Raw genomic sequence first — 7987 nt, forward strand, 5'->3', positions numbered from 1 at the left:
TGCCCAGCATCAAGAGGGGTTCAGTAGACTATGCTGTAGTCTCAGTTATGTTCAGCAATGATTTAGGCCTCTTCCCATCTCCTAATTCCCTCCTGCTCCCTTGCCCTGTTCCAGGGCCTGTGCTGTACGCACGGCGCCTTTTGCGGGGCTGATGCTCTCCCCAGCTCCATGCAGAAGCTGCAGTGAGATGTGGCTGTGCATCGCCAAGCAGCTGGAAGCAGTTATTGACCAAATTTGGCATCTGAGCTGAACTATGAATGCATCTGGGTGGCTTGAATTGTTCTTAATTATATTTTTGTTTTATTGTTTTCATTTTGAGCTGTGCTCTACCACTACTCTCTGTATGGCTCTGTGCTATACATTTTCTTTGCTTCCAGCCCGGGGTAATTGCTCCTTGTTGTGCTGTGTTTGCCATTTTAATTTTTTATCATCTCTGTTATTTTATTTTATTTTCCCCTTTTGATTATTTGGTTATGTCATTCCCATTTGCCCTGACATTTCAATAAATTCACTGCTACATTACCCTTGTCCCTAGAGCTGCAGTTTATCCTTCTCTTCTAATGTCTCTGTCTCAAAGCTGGATATAAACTGTTTATTTTTTTTCCTAGCAGCTTCCTTTTTGGGCTGAGGAGCAAACAGCAGCAGAGAGCAGCCCTGCCGCAGGCAGCAGCGTGCAGTGCTGCAATCCTGGTGACAGAGTGCCCCCTTCCAGAAATACTGGGGAATAGCACGGCTCCTCTCCCTTGGGGGAGGAAGGAAAACCATGCAGGACCCTGCAGCTCAGTGTCTGCCCAGAGGTTAACGTCCAGATACTTAGAGGAGACTAGCAGAAAGGATGCTGGTGCAAATGGTGTGTAAAGAAATGAGGGGTCTTTTGGACTCTACATGTTCAGGTTGAGGGAGTGCCCTTTATCCACTGGGTTTTTGCACTGTGTTATCTCACTGAGGTGCTTACATTTTCCTCTGTCATACTCCCTTTTGGACCACGCCAGGTAAACACCCACAGGAAGGGATGCACTGGGCAGTGAGCCCTGTGGTGGCTGGGGAAGCAGACTCTCCTCCTGCATGCTCACCCTGTGCATGGGCAGGTGGTCCTCCTGCAGGAAAACACTTTTTCGCTTTGCAGTAGCTTATTCAACCCCAAGCAGCCAGTTTCTGTTTAGTCGAGACTTTGGGCTTCAGCACGTGCTGAGCAATATTGCTCCATGGATCAAGCCTGCTTGGCTTCGGCACGTGCTTAGCAATATTGCTCCATGGATCAAGCCTGCTCCAAGCTGGCCAGTCCACCCGCTCACAGAGGCAACGGCCTCTCCTGCAGCATCAGCGGAGTGGCACAAGCAGACTGGCTCACGGGCCTCAGCTTCGGCTGCTGCAGAACAACATCTGGCAGCTCAGTTGTTTAAAGGGGTCGAAGAAGATGGGTTTCAGGTGAGTTGTTGGCCTTTGTGCAGAAACAGAGGAGGCACAGTCAGGCGCAGGAGCCCAGTGTCTCTGCTGAAGGGGCAGCAGCATCCTGGGGAGAACACAAGATGGATAGCTGCTGGGTGCAGAGGGGAGGGGTACAGGGGAGCATCTTAACCTGCCTTTTGGGGGGGGGCTGAGTAGTGCTTACTTTGTCAGCACTCTCGGAAGCAAGGTCCTTGCAAATGGTTTGGTTTCTGTACCAACAAAATGACTAAGATCTTAAGCTGTGGTTTGATGTGAGTTTACTTCAGCAGCCCTGTGTATACAGCCCTTTCTAAAGTGCTTGTGTTGGAGATATTTCGCCATTCAAAGCCAGAACACAGGGACTGAGCCACACCTTCACATTAAAACTATTCTCAGCACAGGGGAGGCTATGGTCATACCAGTACCAAGAAGAAACACGAAGGAAACACACTATCCACGACTTGTTCCTGGGCTGTATGAACCCATGCAGTTCATCTGTAACTGCAACGCTGGGTTTAAGGTGAAGTTAACATTATGCAATCCTTTTAAAATGTTGTTCTTATTGTTGTTAGACTTCATTCACATATGAGAACCACCATGTTCTTTCAAGGTACCCTTTTTAGACTTTATTAAAGTCCTAGTGTATTTACAAGTTGAGCCACCTTTCAGAGGAAAGAAAACCCATCCTGGTAGCTACTTGTTTATAAGTTCCAGTGCTAGAATGTTCCTTGCTAATATGCAACAGCTCTTCAGCACTTTGGGAAACCCAAAGGCTCCTGTCAGTCAGCTAAATGTTGATGAATGAAAGCCCATGGTATTCCCATGTGGGAAGTGCTGTGTTATGCAGCACGGGAAGCTCAGGCAGAGCAATGGTACGTGACATGTCCTAGAGCACTTAGCAAGTGAAGGAAAGACTAAAGACCAAACCCTAGCTGTTCTGCTCTAGGTCTCGCCTTTACTAGACCAGTTTATCGTTTTAGGCCACAGCTGCAACGACACTGGGAATGTGACCCATGGCCGTGCGGTTGCCCTCGTTCAGGTCTTCCCACTGGGAGCCCAGCCAGCCAGGGCAGCACGGCAGGCTCGGCGCGCTGACGCTGCTGCCTCACGTGGCAATGCACACTCCTGAGGACACGTGCCCATCCCCGAGCCAGCACGTGAGTGCCGAGCCTGAGCGTGCATGAACGCACATGTGCTGAGCTGGGAGAGCACCAGCGTGGACACACAGCTGCAGCCCAGCAGGACGGGGCTAACGCTACCTCTCCTCTGTGGAGACGGTAGGCATCAGGTGGTTGGTAAAGTGCAAAGTACAGTGGCGAGGTCACTGGGCTGAACTGGCAACTGAGCCTAAATGATGCCAGTCTGTAAGCCAAGAGGCAGTCATTGCTATCAGTAAATAGGTGATAGCAAGGGTACGTATGGATGTCTGCAGGCATATATGAACAGGCAGGCAAAGCTGTGCCTGGCTCCGAGGATCCTGTAGCTTTATTTATTTTATTTCCAATAAAATGTTAGGATTAAAAAGGAAACTGTTGCACCACTAAGGCAAACTTAGCTCTGTCCTGACTCCGACAGCACTCTTTCTGGCCATTAAGGGGTAAGCTGGGTAAAGGCACAAAGCAAACGCTTACCAGAGCAGCTACATGGGGTTTGCGCCAAGCATATTTGAAGGCCAAGCCATGACTTCAGAGCCACATTGCTGACAAACACAACAAGGACATCAGAGCATATGAGCACTCTGCTCTTCAGGTCCAGAACTATTTCTAAAGATCCTGACCTGGTTATGGACCTGCAGAAACCTGGCGGGTGCAAAGGAGCAAACACAGGGAACTTCTCCATGATTTGAAAATAATTACTAGCTGTGGATGTAGTCACCTAGGCTTATTATCCCCACCCATCCCGTGTTTGTCTTCTCCTCCAGCTCTCCGAACATGACACTTCTTGTTTTGGCTCCCATGCATTAGGAGGCTTTTCAGGGCCAGATGTGCATTGTGAGTGTGGCCCAGGAGCTGTGGTGACGTGGGGCAGCCGAGGGAGGACGACCCAATCCAGTGCAGGAGCAAAGGCTGAGCCCACACGGCTCCCTGTGGTCTGCTTGTTTATGCCAAGGAATTTTTGGCTGCAGGTGCCAGGTAATTCCTGGTATCGCTGGCAGGCGATCCTCCCGTTTGCAACAGTGCTTTAATTCAGCCCACCCATGTTCATGCAGGGCTCCTGTGCAAGAACAGTCCCGTGAAGAGCATACATGAAGTTAGCTACCTAGAAAGTTTCGGTTACAGTGAAGTTAAGACATGACACCCCACACACACACACTTTGTCTTAGAAAGCAATGTAAGAACCTCCCCTGTGGTGAAGCACCTTTAAGAACAACACTACTTTTATGCCCAGGTTTATCACAGCATTTGTTGTGTGCAGATAAATGAAAGAAAGCAGCCACTGAGTGACAGAATTGGGTTTCCCAATATGTCATTATTTTTGCACAGCTCCTCTGCGAGGCACACGGCAAATCACTGTAAATAATTATGACTAAATTCCCTTTGTGAAATATAAGAACCAGCATTTGTTTTCTGATGCACTAATAGTTTTGCTTATACTTTCACAAAGGAACCAATAGGACAGATGCTCCCCTGCAGATGTCAGGGGGGTCAGTTTGGCCCCATGCCAAACTAGCAACAAGGGGGAGCCTGTGCGTGGGCATGCAGAGGGCAAATGCACACTGCACAGTAGGAGACAGGGCTGCCAAGCCACACACACCATTAAGCAGCATGAGAGGAGGCCAGAGAGATTGCTATTGGGGAAGGATAAAAAGGTGAAAAGGAAAAAATCCTCCATACAGCGGGGACCAATCCCTGCACCCTAAGCCAGACTGAGAGGTACTTAGTTTAGACATCATGGAAATGCAGCATTGTTAAATAATTTGTGTCATCTGCCACTGGGGACTCCGGCACACGTTAGGTGGCCATTTATCCATGAGTTTTCTCTACCCTAGAGTGCTGTGCAGAAGAGAAGTCAGCTACCACGATGTCACATCTGTGCAGAGACCTGGGCTGCTTCCCAGGGCTTCTGCATCTACATTTGGGCCAGAGGAGCAGAGGGAAGGGGACTGAGGGGTACCCGAGGTTTTCCTCGAGGTCATCCCATATTCTGGGAACTATGTGGGAACTGCATCAGTCTCCAGCCTAGGCCAGAGGCAATCTTCAGCTGTGTGTTGGCAACTGAACCTGCCAAAGTGGCGTAAAAGGAGGCATTACTGTCAGCCTCCCTTTATAAACCATCACCACCAGCTATACATCACACAGCTTTAAGAATCTGCATAAAGTAAATGAAAAAGCAAGGTGGCAATTATGTACCCTTGCAGCTAATCCCAGGCTGCCTGCATGAGGTCTACAGAGCATCACACACAACGGAGGAGAGCTATTGTACAGCAGTAACCCAGCAGGCCTCTCTAAATGTGCTTAATTGTGAGCTGCAGATTCTGGGGCAGATTGGCTTTCAACACGTTGCATGAAGTAATTTGAGCCACACTCTTAAAATGGGGGTGGGCAGAGAGAAGGGCCCTTTGAGAAGATACTTCCCCCAATTTTAAGCATGTGACTTTACAAGTAACCACCTGAGGGTCCTCCTCCAGCCAGAGGCAAAGGCTCTCCTCGAGAGCAATGCAGGGGAGTGACTGTCCCAGATCACCCCGCAGCCTGTCTTGGAGATTCAGGCCAGGCAGGAGCCGTTCGCAGAGTTCAGCCCTCTATCATCGCAAGCTCTGCCTTAAAACAGAAGTGCTAGGGCGTACGTTTGCAGCAGGTATAAACCGCTCTGTGAAGGGGTCTGGTGCACCAGAACAGCGTCTGCAGGGAGAGGAAGATTTGCTGGCACGGGTGGACCCATTTGTTCCTGACAACAGGGAATCTGCATCCTCGCAGCCTCCATGCACGCCTGTTCCACTCCTCTTTCTCACTGGTGATGGTACTGTGTCCTTGGCCAGCTTTCCTGCCCAGCGAGCACAGCCTCCGCAATGTTTCTCCAAGCTGCCTGTTGCTGTTCAGTCACTGCCAGGGGCAGGCATCTCTGAGCTCACCGCATACCTGGATGTTCCTCCCTCCTCAGTCCAAAATTCAACTTTTTTTTTTTAAATAAGGTATTTGCTGATGAAGGCTCTGGCAGCTGCTCACTGTACCCATCAAAGAAAAGGAACAGCCAATTATTTCCTTGTACAAACTGTTTCTGTAATCAAAGGGCTCTGTGGGTCAGTTGCAAATGCTGATTCCCTCCCACGCCGCACACAGTCCCGTGGGTCACGAGCCTGAGCAAAAGGTAGCTGGCTGCCCACACCCCCACCAGTTTATACTTTCACACAGCGACACTCATACCTTTGTTTGCCTTGCAACATTCACCATTTCCTCGTGGATCAAGGACAGAGACGAGGCAGGCTGCTGAGGGCACATTCACACTTGAGTCGGTGACTCAAAGTCCAGCAAGTTTCCTGTGAACAAGCAGAAACGCTTGATATCCCCATCCCTAGAGCATCTTGCCAAACTGGGAGGGTGGGAGAGAAGGGAAAGGAATCATGTTTTTACTGGGAAGCACCCCCCCGCCATTTGCTGTGGTAAGGCTCTTGCAGCCACACCAGGGAAAAATTAATCATGGCCCATCTAGAGTATCCCCGTGAAAGCTGGAAAGAGCTCTTCCCAGGGACCTTCCAGGCCCTGAGACCATCGTGGCTTGCAGCCATGCTCATGGGGGCTCAGACTTGGTGGCAACAAAGGAAGTCATATACAAACATGCCACTAGAGAAAACATACCAAGAAAAAAATAACACGTTTTTGTGCTGTTCTTTTTTCCAATGCTGGTAGTCATAATTTTGTTTCTGTTTTGATTTTCTGGTTCTGGGTTTTTTTAAACATCAATAGATAAAACACTTCATGGAGAAGCTTATCTCCTAAAACAGTAAAAGCTTTGAACTAGGAAATAAAGTTGAAAAAATCAAACAGATCTTTGCCCTTTGCATGCCATTTTCCACCTACCTCTCTTACAACCTAGCTTTAAGACTTTACAAAAAAACTAAACCATATAATTTTTTTTCCAGTTACAAGGTTATATTCTTGAAATGTAATTAAGGTGTTTAAAATAACTATCTATTTTAATGACGCTACCCAAAAAAACCTTGTTAACTGTAATAAACGCAGTGTACCAGAAAACCCCATCCAACCACCCGGCAAGACAGACCAGTATCACAGGCAGACTGAGACACAGGCTCCCAACCACCGCGCACCAGGGTAGCCCCTGTGACCTTGCAGCAGCTGATGTTCTAATCCATTACTGCTGCTTTGTTCATCTCAGCATGTTGTCCTCCCCTCCAGATTTCATATAGAAAAATACAAAGAACACAGAAACACAGTTTAGCTTGCTGACATAATGCCCATATTTAATCTTTTAAAACAAGAACAAAATCAAGAATGAAATCAAGAATGAAAATTTCATTAAGTCATACAGTACATTAATCTTTCAGCAATGACCCAATCTACAGTACTCAAATGCCTGGCATGAAGTCTATTATCTCAGCGTTTAACAAGTGTATAACCAGTGACACAGTAAAAGAAGAGCTCACAATACACAGCTAACACGATGAGTTTAGATTTTCGTCTAAGAGTCCAGCTAAGGTTTGTAATATGTGGGTCACTTTTGAACCATACTTTAATCAACTTTTTTGTTCTGTCAATTTGTCTGGGGCTTTTTTTTCTGTTATATGAGTTTTACCATTATGTACAGAAGATTATTTCAAATGAAACTGCATAAGTTAGAATATCTACCTATAGGCATACATGGTCAATCTAACAAATAATTTAATAAGCAGTAATTACTCAGTCCTGGTTATACATTCCTAAAGGCTTAATAATACGGTTTTAAGAGAAAAAAAAAAAAAAAGAAAAACAAAACAAAAAAAACCCAAACACAACAAAACACAGTTGTAGGATGGCAGTCTCTGTAAGAAGCCTCCTTCCCTCCCAAAACAACCAGGGGTTAACTGTACTTTCCATATTTGAAATGGGATCTACAAAGAAGTCACTTCAGCTCCTAAATAATACAAAAAATGTGACTGTGCTTTCTAAAGTCTGAATGGTTCAATGTGTAATTCGGTGAAGCTCTCTAACAAATAATACTGGTAGGATGCAGACTGTTAACAGAAATGAGGACAACATGCCCCGACAGCACATTTGGATAGCGAAACTGTATGTATTAAGGGGCCATTATCCAGTGGTTAAGGTAGCTTGAAGCAGGAGGACAGCTCTCCCTGCAGCAGGTGCAGAGGAGGAAAAAGACAGGGTGGGCTTCTCTGCTCCTTAGCAAAGGCTAAAGCTGAATTTTTACCGAATTTACTCAAGCACCTGCCCCTTCCTGCTCTCGGCACCCTGGCCAGCGTTCCTTACCGCTTTCCAAGGGGAAATCTCCCAGCCCAAAGGTGACGGGAGCCGTGGCAGGGGGCCAGCCTCCCGCTGCCAAGGCATGGGCAGAGCTCCAGCTCTGTAGCAGGCACGAGGGCTCCCACTGACTCACTGCTGCGTGA

This window comes from Pterocles gutturalis, unplaced genomic scaffold (assembly GCF_000699245.1).
Source record: "Pterocles gutturalis isolate BGI_N339 unplaced genomic scaffold, ASM69924v1 scaffold25297, whole genome shotgun sequence".
Lineage (NCBI taxonomy): Eukaryota > Metazoa > Chordata > Aves > Pterocliformes > Pteroclidae > Pterocles > Pterocles gutturalis.